The sequence below is a fragment of the Phyllobates terribilis genome, unplaced genomic scaffold, assembly GCF_046119375.1.
Source record: "Phyllobates terribilis strain yellow unplaced genomic scaffold, ASM4611937v1 Scaffold_5__5_contigs__length_657084704, whole genome shotgun sequence".
In the NCBI taxonomy this organism is placed as follows: Eukaryota; Metazoa; Chordata; class Amphibia; order Anura; family Dendrobatidae; genus Phyllobates; species Phyllobates terribilis.
The window spans coordinates 412,003,328-412,017,337 of NW_027362765.1; the positions used below are offsets into that span (position 1 = coordinate 412,003,328).

The following is a 14,010-nucleotide window of genomic DNA, read 5'->3' on the forward strand; positions in this document are numbered from 1 at the left end:
GTCAAGGCTCGTCTACAGTTTGCTCATGATCACTTGGAGGACTCAGACAGACTGGTTCAAGGTTCTATGGTCTGATGAGACCAAGATCGAGATCTTTGGTGCCAACCACACACGTGACGTTTGGAGACTGGATGGCACTGCATACGACCCCAAGAATACCCTCCCTACAGTCAAGCATGGTGGTGGCAGCATCATGCTGTGGGGCTGTTTCTCTGCCAAGGGGCCTGGCCATCTGGTCCGCATCCATGGGAAGATGGATAGCACGGCCTACCTGGAGATTTTGGCCAAGAACCTCCGCTCCTCCATCAAGGATCTTAAGATGGGTCGTAATTTCATCTTCCAACAAGACAACGACCCAAAGCACACAGCCAAGAAAACCAAGGCCTGGTTCAAGAGGGAAAAAGTCAAGGTGTTGGAGTGGCCTAGTCAGTCTCCTGACCTTAACCCAATTGAAAACTTGTGGAAGGAGCTCAAGAATAAAGTCCACATGAGACACCCAAAGAACCTAGATAACTTGGAGAAGATCTGCATGGAGGAGTGGGCCAAGATAACTCCACAGACCTGTGCCGGCCTGATCAGGTCTTATAAAAGACGATTATTAGCTGTAATTGCAAACAAGGGTTATTCCACAAAATATTAAACATAGGGGTTGTATAATAATTGACCCCCACTTTAATGTTTAAAATTTAATAAAATTCAACTGAGCAACATAACTTTTTGGTTTGTAAGATTTATGCTTCTGTTCATAAAACCTACTCTCGTTTTCAGTTTGAAGGCTCTAACTCATTTGCATCTTATCAAACCAGCTAAATCTGCAGGGGGTTGAATACTACTTGTAGGCACTGTATGCTCATGAGGAGAACATAATTTTACCTCTATACAAGTCACTAGTGCGACCACACTTAGAATACTGTGTACAGTTCTGGTCTCCGGTGTATAAGAAAGACATAGCTGAACTAGAGCGGGTGCAGAGAAGAGCGACCAAGGTTATTAGAGGACTGGGGGGTCTGCAATACCAAGACAGGTTATTACACTTGGGGTTATTTACTGTGGAAACAAGAAGGCTTAGGGGTGATCTTATTACTATGTACAAGTATATGAGGGGACAGTACAAAGACCTTTCTACTGATCTTTTTACTCTGAGGCCAGAGACGGGGTCAAGGGGGCATCTTCTACGTCTGGAGGAAAGAAGGTTTAATCATAATCACAGACGGGGATTCTTTACTGTAAGAGCAGTGAGACTATGGAACTCTCTGCCGCATGATGTTGTAATGAGTGATTCACTACTAAAATTTAAGAAGGGCATAGATGCCTTTCTTGAAAAGTATAATATTACAGGTTATAAATACTAGATTCCTTGATAGGGCGTTGATCCAGGGAACTAGTCTGATTGTTGTATGGAGTCAGGAAGGAATTTTTTTCCCCAATGTGGAGCTTAGTGTTTGCCACATGGGTTTTTTTTGCCTTCCTCTGGATCAACATTTTAGGCTATGGGTTGAACTAGATGGACTTAGTTTTTAAGGTTGAAGGAAGACTATGTTACTATGTATTTTCACCCATCAGGGATTGCTATTCTCTTATATATCCGGTCAGTAAAAAGACGTATTGGTCGTCACTAAAGGGGTATACAGCTGGCTTCACATCAGGGGTTCACATTTAGGTTTTTCTGCTCTGTGATAGGACAGCAGGGATACAAAGGATTACATCACTGTATATAATCAGTGCAGCATCCTCAGAATTAGTGCCATCTCTGTAATGTGTTACAAGTGGAGCGACGCTGATTTGGAAAGGGAGAGACCACAGCTCCGGCTCATCTGCGCTCACCACCCACGGCTCCGCACATGCGGGAAAGCCTCTTATCCCCGCAGCAATGCAGACGGTCCCATGTCCCATTCTGTCAAGTGCAGAGTAAAAAACATCCATGCACATGGGAGCGTTACGTCAACATTTATTGCTCTGCTTATTATGCTAAGTGATGGACGCCATGGTGTCCATGCCCCAATGTTCCTCATCTTCATTCCTATAGGCAGGGTTATATCATAAACTCAGGATTATCACCTAGAAGCGAATGATAAATGGATATTACCGTGCTCTGCTCTTATGCAATAAGCCGTGTGGGCTTTTTCCTGTAATCGTAGCTTCCTTCCAGCGAGGTCCTCGTCAATGTTTATCCAACTCTTAAAAGCAAAAAGTTTTGTGCGTTTAAAATCCAATTACACAAACTTCCTGATTTGCCATGTTAGGAAAAGGTTCCAGCCAAAGAGCAGATATCATTAATAAAACAGTCCAGTAATGTCACACAGTGATGCATCAGAGCAGTCTGCAGCCAAATATAGCCGGCCATTAAAACCTCTCCCGCAGATAATACAAAGCCCATTAAGTTCAATGTAATGGAGGAGGTCTGGAGGGAAGAGGAGGAAAGCCCCCAGTACAGCTTTCACCATCATAATCCGTGTATGCGGGCACAGAATATTGTGTGTAGGTCATTCACTTACTTCACCCCGGTCCAGAAATGACAAGAAGAACAAAAGTAAGCAAACGGGACTGCAAGAGAGCCAGGCCTGCATCCCAAAAACGTATGCAAAGCAACAGTCCCCTGTACCCATTACCTTCCATGTATGGAAGCCATTGCCCAGCATCAAGCATTAAGGCCGTGTTCATACACAACATAAATGAGTCTTTTTTTTTTTTTTGCAGGTCTGCAGAGAAATACCCAGCAACAATCTTCTGATTACTGTGTTTCTGCAGTGAGTTTTCCCCCTTTGACACGTTTTTGGAGCAGTTTCCAAGCAGCGTTTCTTAGGCTACGTTCCCAAGAGGTGTTTTTTTGCCGTTGCAGATTCTCTCCGCCTATTAAGTGCATGTTTGATGCTGCAGTTTGTCTCTTCTTATTACGTCCTGTTTTAAACAAAGCTTCTTTGTTTTTGATACTTCCTGATTTTTTTGTCTTTGAAAAAACTTTATTGATACAGCCATGTGTGGATTACATGAGTTTTTATTTTTTACCTGTGGATTTTCCGCATATAATGCAATTCTATGGGGAAAATCTGCACATAAAATTTAGCGCACCAACAAGAGAAACTGACATGTTGAGGATTTGAAACTCGCGCTGCAGGTCAGTATACGCTGAGGGGGGAAAAAAAAAATCTGTGGGCAGGAGATTTCTATAAATCCCATCTACTTTGCTGGAACTGAGACGCTGCGGTTTTTGATGTAGTGAGAATACACAGAGTCAAAAATGCACCAAACGCTCATCATGGGGGTCAAAGCCTTAATGGGTTTTCAGGCTGCCCATAGTAGCCAATAGAAAAAATACCGATGAAAAAAAAAAAAAAAAAAGCACACTGTTGGATCACGAGAACGCTGCAGCCAATCACTGGCTATAGCCTTTACTACTGCACCAGATCAGACGTCCACGCTAATGGAATACTGATGAGCTGCACCTGATCAGCAGCCACTGAATGCTGCGAGACCGCTGCAGCCGATGTCCAGTCACCCACCAGGAACACAAGTGCTGACATCAATGGAACTACACCGCCATGGGAGAAGAGTATACATTTTATTTTTATTTTGGAGCCCTGAATTGATTAAGCAGATGTTCCTATCTTTTTAAATGGGTAAAATTGCAAAAATCTTCTCTGTTCAAGGTATTTTTAAATCCATAGTTTACAGCTTGCTGCCAGGTGACCGGCCACTGCTGCAGTCTATCGGTGATCGCGGTCTGCTAGGCAAGGAGCACCACCCTTACAAGCTCGTTACTATACAGCTTGCATGCGCTACTCTGCCGCTGGCTCTGTCCAGCTTCAGTGCCCTTGCGCTCCTCCCGTGTTGCAGAGGTAACGCTACCTCTGGCAGCACACAGTTCAGGCCAGCAGCTCAACAAAGCTGCCAGGCCAGACCCAATCTTCAGGAGTGCACTGCCCCCTGGGAAGCAGAAGATCAAGAGGCAGAGGAGTGGAACGCTCCTGAAAACAGCCCCTTTAAATAAAAATGGCTCTCCCATGAGGACCACATGTTCATATGGTCATTAGAACAGAGAGCCGCTAACAATCAGCAGTACCTGCGATGACGGACTCATGACCCCCTCCTCCCTCACCACAAATTCCCTGCATGTGCAATATCGCAATTAGGAGGTAGAGAGGAATTGGGATGTCAATCACGTCTCTGTGGGTGTGATATCACCAGAATTGGCTTACCAGAGTGCACGCCTCTTGGACTAGTCCAGCTAATTCTAATATGCAGCCCAACAATATTAAAAAGCGAATATTGAGATAAAGCAGGAATCATTGTAAAAAAGAGAAATGCAGCGCTGTTATTAGCTTTCAAGGGTAAACTCTGCTGACTGGTTCCCTTTAATCACCTTCACAGGGAAACCAAGGAGAACCATAGAACGTAGTAAGGAAACGCTAAGAATTCTGCTGGATCCACCGTGCCCAGTCACCTCCGAACACGGCAGAAGTTTTCATCCTATGTCATGTGTCAGTGAACGCTAACCTGACACTATGACATGTCCTGTGAGACTGTTCAGCGTCATCTTCTAGTAATACACAAAACTATAAACCACCAGGAGTCGGCCAACCAAAGCAAGAGACTGTGCCCGGCGTATCATCGGTGGCACAGCAGGCATCAAGGAGATCAGCGCCAGTCACTTCTACGCAGCTTATCAGTCTATGGACTGGTAACCCATGACGCAGAAAACGCAGAGGGACACTGCAGCTACACATCCAAACCAATGATCACGGAAAGCATTTATTCCTCTACCAAGCATATGCATAGGTCTCCCCCGCTGTCATGCTAAATTAATTAGGGGGTTGCAACATTTCCCCAATTCCTCCCTTGTAGGAATCATGCACTGGTCTATTCATTATCATAGGACAGGTGCACAATGGCTGCCGACAGGCATCAGTAGATGTGATGTCATCACCTCCCAAAGACCCTTTTAACAAATTGGTGCAGTAACAAGAGGACCAGACATGATCACTTTAATGTTTGTGAGCTTCTGCCCGTAGCAGGGCCTTGCTTGGAGTGCTAGCTCTTTTTGTGGGCGATTTCACACCAGTCTCTAACAGGCTGGTGAAGTGAAGACCATTTCTCTTTAAAAAGAGGTTTTCCAAATAAGAATTGTAGTAAATGGACCATAAAAAATAGGAAGTTATTAACGGAGTGATTTCCTTCAGTTGTGTATACCCCCGAGCTTCAGCAACAAGCCCTGGTCACAGTTCCCCGCAGGACAGTGAAAAGGGCTGGTGCCTGCTAATTTCCATAGCAAAACCAGCCCCCTTCCCAGTCACAGCCAATGTATAGATAGAATGGAGCTGGCTTAGCTATTGATAGGAGCCCTCTTCATATAGCACCGGAAACTGTCGTGTCAGACACAAACCCAAAAAGGACCTACGAGTACCTGGACTAGAGTAGGTTAAAGAGATTGTAGTTAAAGGTCTTTAATTTAACAAGATGGAAAACCCCTTTATGGCAGAGCAAAAATAACCCAAAATAACAGACGCCGCTCAGATATCCAAGCGGTAGGTTGCAAAAAGCACCCAAACAGCGCTCCTATAGCAAGGATGAAACAAATATCGATTAACACTTCCATGTTTATCTCCTATCTGGACGTCAAATACAGAACAAGGGATAAAGTGGCATGTGCTTAATAATTAAGGCTCGGTAACGGGCACCTCTGGCACGGATGAGAAAGTGGCTTCGGATGGGTGAAACACAAGCCAACAGTGACAAGTCATTCCAAGATCAGGTTCATTTCTTAGAACCCCTCAGCCGGCGGCAGACGTCTCCCCGCAGTTGTCACCTGGTGATCACATGTGCGGAGGGAGGGGGACGCAATCCTGATCTTAATGTCTCAAAGTGCATTTAATCATCAAGAGTCTTAGTGCAAAAATAAATAAATAAATCAATCATCAAAGCCTCCGGCTCTGCATTGGATGGCTGGGTATAAGCCTGGCAGGATCAAGGATTTCCTCTATGACGCCTCATGAGAAGATTAATGCGTCAGTCATCTATGCTGCGATGCGGATCCTCATCAGAGAAATCATCCATAAAATACAACATATTTCAGCTCCCAGGCGGCTCCATCATGTGAGATTATGTAATGTCTGCAATCCCAGCCCCCAATGCTTCAACATAAGGAGGGCAGAGGCTTTCATGAATCCGCAGGAAAGACACTGACAGTAGGATGTATATAAGGCACATATATGGCAGCACTACTAATGATCCAAGGGGCAGCGTTGCCGGTAAGGGACCACAGACTGGACGGACGGCGTCTGAAGCTTCGGCACAAGACAATAGCTGTCTGTCGCCCCCCCCCCCCCCCTCCCTCACGTAGGATGGGCACAAGGTTCCCATACCAAGGCTGCCAAGTCTCTACCCACACAGTAAGCGACATCCATGGAATAAGCATCGTCTTCACACCCAACACATATAGGAGCCTCAGGTAGCAGGCAAGAAACCCAACATTCATGATTACAGACATCATGGACGGACAGACAGACAGCATCCTGGCCAATATGGTCATAGGATCCATGACTGATAAAATCAACTGTCCAGATTCAACTTTCTTTAAAGTTGCATTCATTCAGCTGAAGTCATCAGCTATCATTTATTGATGTCCATGTTTAATTCTGCATCTTGTGTCGCTAAATTACAGATTTCTTTGTAACGGTATAAATATGGCCAAAATAGTATTAATGTAGTAGTCCACTACTTATTTTAATCATACAAACTCAAATTGGCGGCCGTAAAGGGGTTTTCCAGGTTTATTTATCCCATATGGAAGAGTAGCCGGCACTACCTTAATGGTGACATCAGAGAGGTTTGTGATAACGTGGTATTATTCAGCGAGAAGTGATCAGTATAAAGATACAGCACCTCCAGAAGCAGAAAGTAAATGAATAATGCCACTCACCAGTCCCAGGACCGTTTATTCCACATTCCCTCCGTCCTGTGTTTGCACTTCATAAAGTCAATTTGGACTGGCGAGTGCCGTATTAGTTGGCGATTTGTTTCGGAAGAGGTTTTCTTGTTTAAAGAAAACCAGTTTTATTTTAAAAACAAAATGTGCTTCAAATACCCTCCCCAGGTCCATAGAGTCTCTGCTGCTCCCGATGTCTGGGTGAAGTGCTGCCGATGTGACGACAGCACTGCAGACAATCAGCGAGCCAAACAGCTTGTGCCACCAATTCGGGCAGAGCCACTGAGCTCAGTTATTGGCGGCATCGCTATCAATGTGACCAGGCAATAATAGGCACTGGGAGCAGCAGTGTAGACTCAGCTCTGGACTCGGGGAGGGTGAATAAAGCAAAGTTTGTGCAACTGGGGGGGAAACCCATAAGAAGCAAGGAGACTTCGCACCAGCATAGGCAAGTATTTTTTTCCCCCAGTGTTCCTTTAAGGGAACGGACACAGGGAAGAATGCACAGAGGATTTTCATATTACAGTAGCAGCATTGCGAATGGGATTTCATGAACAATAACATTATAACCACAGCGAGAAAGCATCCTGCGGATATCAAGCTTTGCAGAGTAAAGAAAAAGCCGCTCAGCATTTCAGTAACCAAATCCGCAGCAGAAAATTTTGCAGCACATGGGAATGTTCACCAAAAAATCATTCCATGAGAAATGATCTCAGGGAGCAAAACTGTGGGCAGAGGCACCGATTACAATAGATCTAGTCCACATGAGAAGGATCCATGTGAAGAGTCTGCTGACCCGTGGCCACCAATGCAACTACAGCTCACTTCCACTCCACACCTCCCAGGATGCAGGTATTATGCACAGATCCTACAGGGTTAAACAAAGCCATAAGCTTCCATAGAAATGCACCAAATTCCTGCCCAGCAGACTTTGGGAGATATATGGAGCTTTTCTGTAGGAAGACAGACCGCAGGATACAAAATAAAGTGCTTTAACCAGGAAATATCAAATGTCACTGTACGGCCTTAGGACACTTTCACGTGTATTCTGGCATTTGTACACTTTTTTTTTTTTTTTTTTTTTGATTTCCTTCCACTATACTGCGCTGTGAATGCCGCCCAGTCTCTGTGCCGCTACACGCCACCCCGTCTCCATACAACCACTAGTCCGTCACACGCCGCCCCGTCTCCGTACAACCACTAGTCCGTCACACGCCGCCCCGTCTCCGTACAACCACTAGTCCGTCACACGCCGCCCCGTCTCCGTACAACCACTAGTCCGTCACACGCCACCCCGTCTCCATACAACCACTAGTCCATTACACGTTCCCCATCTCCATACAACCACTAGTCCGTCACACGCCGCCCCGTCTCCGTACAACCACTAGTCCGTCACACGCCGCCCTGTCTCCGTACAACCACTAGTCCGTCACACGTTCCCCATCTCCATACAACCACTAGTCCGTCACACGCCACCCAGTCTCCGTACAACCACTAGTCCGTCACACGTTCCCCATCTCCATACAACCACTAGTCCGTCACACGCCACCCAGTCTCCGTACAACCACTAGTCCGTCACACGCCGCCCCGTCTCCATACAACCACTAGTCCGTCACACGCCACCCCGTCTCCATACAACCACTAGTCCGTCACACGCCGCCCCGTCTCCATACAACCACTAGTCCATTACACGCCGCCCCTTCTGTGCCGCCACTAGTCCGTCACACGCCGCCCCGCCACACGTTCCCCGTCTCCGTATCACCACTAGTCCATTACAGGTTCCCAGTCTGTGCCGCCACTAGTCCATTACACGCCGCCCAGTCTCCATGCCGCCGCTGCTCCGTTACACGCCACCCCGTGTTTATTTACATATGTACAGATTACAACCAAACCTGGAAGAAAAACATTTAGTAGACGTTTGGCACCAGATCCACCGGAGTTCACTTCCTCCCATAACACGAGAATGTGCACAGAACTGAAGGACGTCCAAGGGAGGAATTTGTGATCGCGCTGCAGTTTAGGAGCAGAAGACATTCCACAGACAGCAATAGAAGTGTGAAGGGACGGCCGCTCGGTGGAATTCAGTCACCATATTACAGGGCAGTGCGACTCCACACCCCTGCCGCAGCCAAGGGAGAGCTGGAAACGCGCTCACTAACTCACTGGAGATGTCAACCAACACGCCTGACCTCTGCTGCCAAGAATAGCCATGTAAATAGCAACTCTACTGAATGGAGAAGCTGAGCGCAATGGACACAGAGCCTCAAGAGAGGAACATCAAATAGCCCTCCCAAAAGGGCTGCATATGGATATAAAGGGGGAAGCAGGACTGGGCATGCAGAATTGATATGCCCGATTCCTTAGTTCCCAGCGGAGATGAGCCTGTGCCACCAAGAGTGCAAGTGTAGTGGGAGAAAGACAGCCGCCGACCGACCGAGGATGCGGCTGACAACTATCTGATGTTTTATTCTAGCTCAAGTCAGGCTTAGATACCCGCTACCATTCCTCTTTTCAACCCCATAAACATATACTGGGAAAGGGGAATAAGACCATGCCAGAAACCTCCTGTATAAAAACTGGGGGATTGGGCATATTGAAATCTAACATGTCCGATCCTTCTCTCCTCTCCATATACATTAGTTGGACAGCTTGTCTCCCCAAAAGTGTTCACTTCCCTCCAACGTACCTGACCTCTTGGCAAACAGGTGACTGATCTAGAAGTGCAAAGGTTCCTTTTGATAAGTTCATTTTTATGGATTTTGACCCTTTATCTTCACAGGCTGATTTACAAGAGCCATTTCCATAGTGTCAGACTTTATTACACTTATGTCACAGATGTAGTAGAAGAAGTCGTCTAAGTCTTTATAGTATAGATGGTAGCCATAGTAACCCGGTAGCGCAACTTCCAAGCAATTAACGAGTTATTATCATCTGGAACATTTATGACACATCCACAATAGGGCAATCCATTAATGACAGATAGATGAGGAACTCGCACCTACGTCGAGGCTGGGACCCCCTTCAGTCAGCGGAGAGGTCTCAGCGCATTTGTGGCTCTCTCCATTAATCCGGATCGCGTTGGGAATATTTCAGTTGCCATAGACGTCAATTAGCAAACATGCAACTTTGCATTGAGATTTTTCTCCAGCAGGGCACGTCTTTGAAGCCAGACACGTTTTGGACTCCGTTTGCTAATTGGATCTGTTTGGAATAAATCTGAATTCCTTATTTTGGAGTCACAAACATAGGCTGAAGCTATCCTGACTTTGAGGACATGTAGAAACACCACGCGGCTGTACGATCCCCGCTGCAGCCAGGTGTCTGCACCTGCGGGTCTCCAGAGAAGAAGCCGCTCAAACTACCTTCTGCATAATGGTTGTCACCCAGGTTTCCAAGAAGCCGAAAGATTCCCAGGAGGAGAAGTGTCACGCTAAGAGTCATAGACCAGCACTGGTGATGACACCTACTAAAGATATATTCAGACAGGCATCAGCCGCCACATTGTAGTGTGTCACCTCCAATAACGTATGCATCAAAATGAGATCACGGCACGCTGTAAATATCCGACTGCAGTGACGGTTGAATCACGAGACAATCACAACATAGACGGCGCAGCAAAAACAACTAATCACAAAGCAGCGCTCAGACCTCCAGGGGCACGATGGTGGTTGTGGGTTACTGGCCATTAGCAGCTGCCATAACAGAGGCGGGTGCAGGGGTCACACAATGTGCGGCTAATTCTCTTATACAAAGGTCAGACTGGATGGAAACTGCAGAAAACACTGTGTTGACAACATCCCCACCCCTGCTGTACACGGGGCTGTCAACACAGGGCACGGTGACAGCTGAGCGCCAGCTCCTATGTCCCAGCATTGTACTCTAGGGTTACACGTCATCCCTCCATACTAAACAATATACGTTTTATTCTAAGTGGAAGTGACTAATCCCCAAATCTGCGCCAGGAGGAACTTCTGCTTTGCCCTCATGTGTTTCCATGTCATGGTAGGCAACGCCGGCCGCTGTTCAGCCTGGGCTGCATCATGTGCAGATGATTGACGAGCGCTCGTCTCATGCAGGGAGTAAATAGGAGCATGAAGCAGAAGAACCTCACTAGTCAGCAAAGCTCACACCCTCATAAAGGGGCACATGGGCAGCCATAACCTTCATGTGCGCGGTAATAAACCGCTGACCGAGGGAATCGTTACATCACCATGAACACTTATACACAGAGCTGCCGGCTGTTATTGCCACAATTACAGCTTTTACCACCATGGACGGAGCCCGTATATGAAATAAGTGAACATTAGACCACAGATAAGGGGACGCAAGTCAGACAAGTTTTTTTAGCATCTGACAACGTCCCACTTTCTTCTCCAAAGCTCCTCTTGTGCTGCACCAGTTCTCTAGCATGCGTTACCCACCCCCAGGAAAAAAAACAAACAAAAAAAACCCCACTGATAAAATGGGGCATTTCCATCTTAAATATTAATGGCATATTCATAGGAAATTCCATAAACGCCTGACCCACATCCACCTCAAGTTCAGGGATAGGCAAATTTTTATTTATTTATTTATTTTTTTTAAGACCCATTCAAGTAAAATTGGAGAGCCACGCATTTGCTTTCCACCTCTCCATTCCTGGTGGAATAACATCGGGATTGTTCGAGAAAGGTGATGCATCGGACATTTATGGCACACCCGGTCATTTCCAACATCAACAGTTCTAAAAGCGCCATACACGTTAGATAAAAGTCAGCCGAACTCTCCAATTTTGGCGGGATCAGCTGCCCATCTGACATGTAAGGCAGCCCCCCGACAGAGTCTGTCATATGATCCTTTTGTTCTGAGCACAAACTATCATCATAATAATAATAATCTTTATTTTTATATAGTGCCAGCATATTTGGCAGCGCTTTGCTCACAATATAAATTCCCTCTTTGGAGTATGGGAGGAAACCCACATTAACACGGGGAGAACATACAAACTCCTTGCAGATGTTGTCCTTGGAGGGATTTGAATCCAGGACCCCAGTGCTGCAAGGCTGCAGTGCTAACCACTGAGCCCCACCGTGCTGCCCTTCCAACAGCTCTCTCTTCCGAATCCCCACCACCACAAAACAGGAATGCTCGTCTCATCAGTCAGTGCCTCTCTTATGGCGAACACAGTAATGCTCGGTCTAACCAAGAGATCGCGGTCAGCCAAACAATCATACAGCCCACCCCCCATCTAATGTGTATGGCTAGCCAGCTTAAAAGGAGCCCCCCAGTTTCGGAAAACCACTGACTGTTTAAAACAAACAAAGTGCACTTTACTCACCCTCCCCGGGTCCAGCTCCGAGTCCCCGCCGCCACTCCCAGTGTCTGTTAATGTCAGCAGCACTGACATCATGAAGGAAGAGCTGCAGTCAGTCAGTTCAGCGGCTTTGAGCAGCTCATGCCGTTGACTCGGGCAGAGCCGCTGAGCTGACTGATTGGCTGCAGTGCTGTGACATCAGCTCTGCAGGCAATAACAGAAACGGTAGCACTGAGCCCAGGGAGGGGGGAATAAAAGTGGCTTTATTTTTGTTTGTTTTTTAAAGACAATCTGCAGTAGAAGGACTGGGGTTTTCTGAAATCAGAAATGTGCCTTCATAAAAAAAAAAAAAAAAACTTTTTTCTTCTTCTAGGCAGGCCTAGCCCATTCCCTAATCAAATAATTACTGATCCAATGAATCCCCCACCAATCAGTCACTTTGGTGATCCCAGCAGACAACACTGGTGAGGGTAGGGATTGATTGCAGCGGTCACTGACATAATCTCTTCCCATAGTGGTGGACTTCACACGTGACTGGTCTGTGCCCAGCAAGTTAATCGTGCTGCCCTCACGCCAAACTGCAGGCCAAGACCAATGACGCACTAATGCCAGGTTCATAGCACCCAGATACAGAACCAGTCATACAAAGCGCCTGACATCCGACTGAAACGGACACTAGGAGGAGGAGCCACTACCTGTCACTCAAGAGCTCTCAGCCAATCAATGTCGCTATTCTCCATTCCCATTGGCTGGTGACACAAAGTCCTTTTCAGTCAGAGGCCAGGAACACAAGGAAGGGGAGGGTCTTAATTAACCCTTGTATAGCCATGTTTGTTTAAAGAGACCGGACCAAGGGTAAGCCTGCATGTCTGGGGAGGTGGGCAAAAGCTGCTATAATGGGGGTCCCCCAAATACAGAGAAGGGGCTGAATACAACCCTCCCAGGATGGGAGAGGGCAAGTCAAGGACTTCTATCTGCCACCATTGTGAGGATTACTGTGGAGGGTGAAGAGCACACATAATCTGGGCTATAGCGCCCCCCAGCTGTCAGGAGGAGCTATCAGACCACAGGTGCCGGGCAGAAGAGCTCACGCTCTAATTACTGACATGCGCAGTACGTCTGTGGCCTCTACAACCGCCGCTGGCTACACAGAAGGCGATTCCGGTGCCTGGAAGTGACTAATGGAGTGCGGAGAGCAGATTGTGCAGAGTAGGGCGCTCACCTGGCTTTATCCCGTTGCCGGCTTCCCTCCCCAGTTCATCTCCCCCGGGACCGGACTCCCCCTCGTTTCCGCTTGTCCGGTCCCCCCAGCTCTGTCCCGCTCCGGAGTTCTCCAGCTCGACTCGGTCCGGTTCTTTTCTTCCTGTAATGGCGGCTCCGGAGACCGAAGAAGCAAAATAAAGCAGACGGGAACTGCGTGACGTCACCCTGCACCCGGGGCCGGCGAGCCATGGGATTGGCTGAGCTGCGCGCTGCTGGCGGCCAATAGGAAGCCGCGTCTTAAGCGGCTGTGAGGTGACGTCATGACAGCGGCATTAGAGCAAAAATAATAATAATAACAACAAGTAGATGTGCGGCGGCGCCGGGCGTGAGGAGACGGGTGTGAGGAGACTGAGGGGAGACGGGTGTGAGGAGACTGAGGGGAGACGGGTGTGAGGAGACTGTGCAGAGACTGAGGGGAGACGGGTGTGAGGAGACTGTGCAGAGACTCAGGTGACGGGTGTGAGGAGACTCAGGTGACGGGTGTGCGGAGACTCAGGTGACGGGTGTGAGGAGACTGTGCGGAGACTCAGGT

At 47.4% G+C, this 14,010-nt stretch overlaps 1 protein-coding gene across 2 annotated transcripts in view; it reads right to left on the reverse strand.

Moving 5' to 3' along the window:
• Window positions 1-13,673, reverse strand: part of ZRANB1 (zinc finger RANBP2-type containing 1) — a 49,558-nt gene extending 35,885 nt beyond the window's left edge. For both annotated transcript variants that reach the window (XM_073685133.1, XM_073685132.1), the window contains exon 1: window positions 13,438-13,673. The gene's annotated coding sequence lies outside the window, so the exon portion shown is untranslated. The remainder of the gene's footprint in view (window positions 1-13,437) is intronic.
• Window positions 13,674-14,010: the final 337 nt, after the last annotated feature.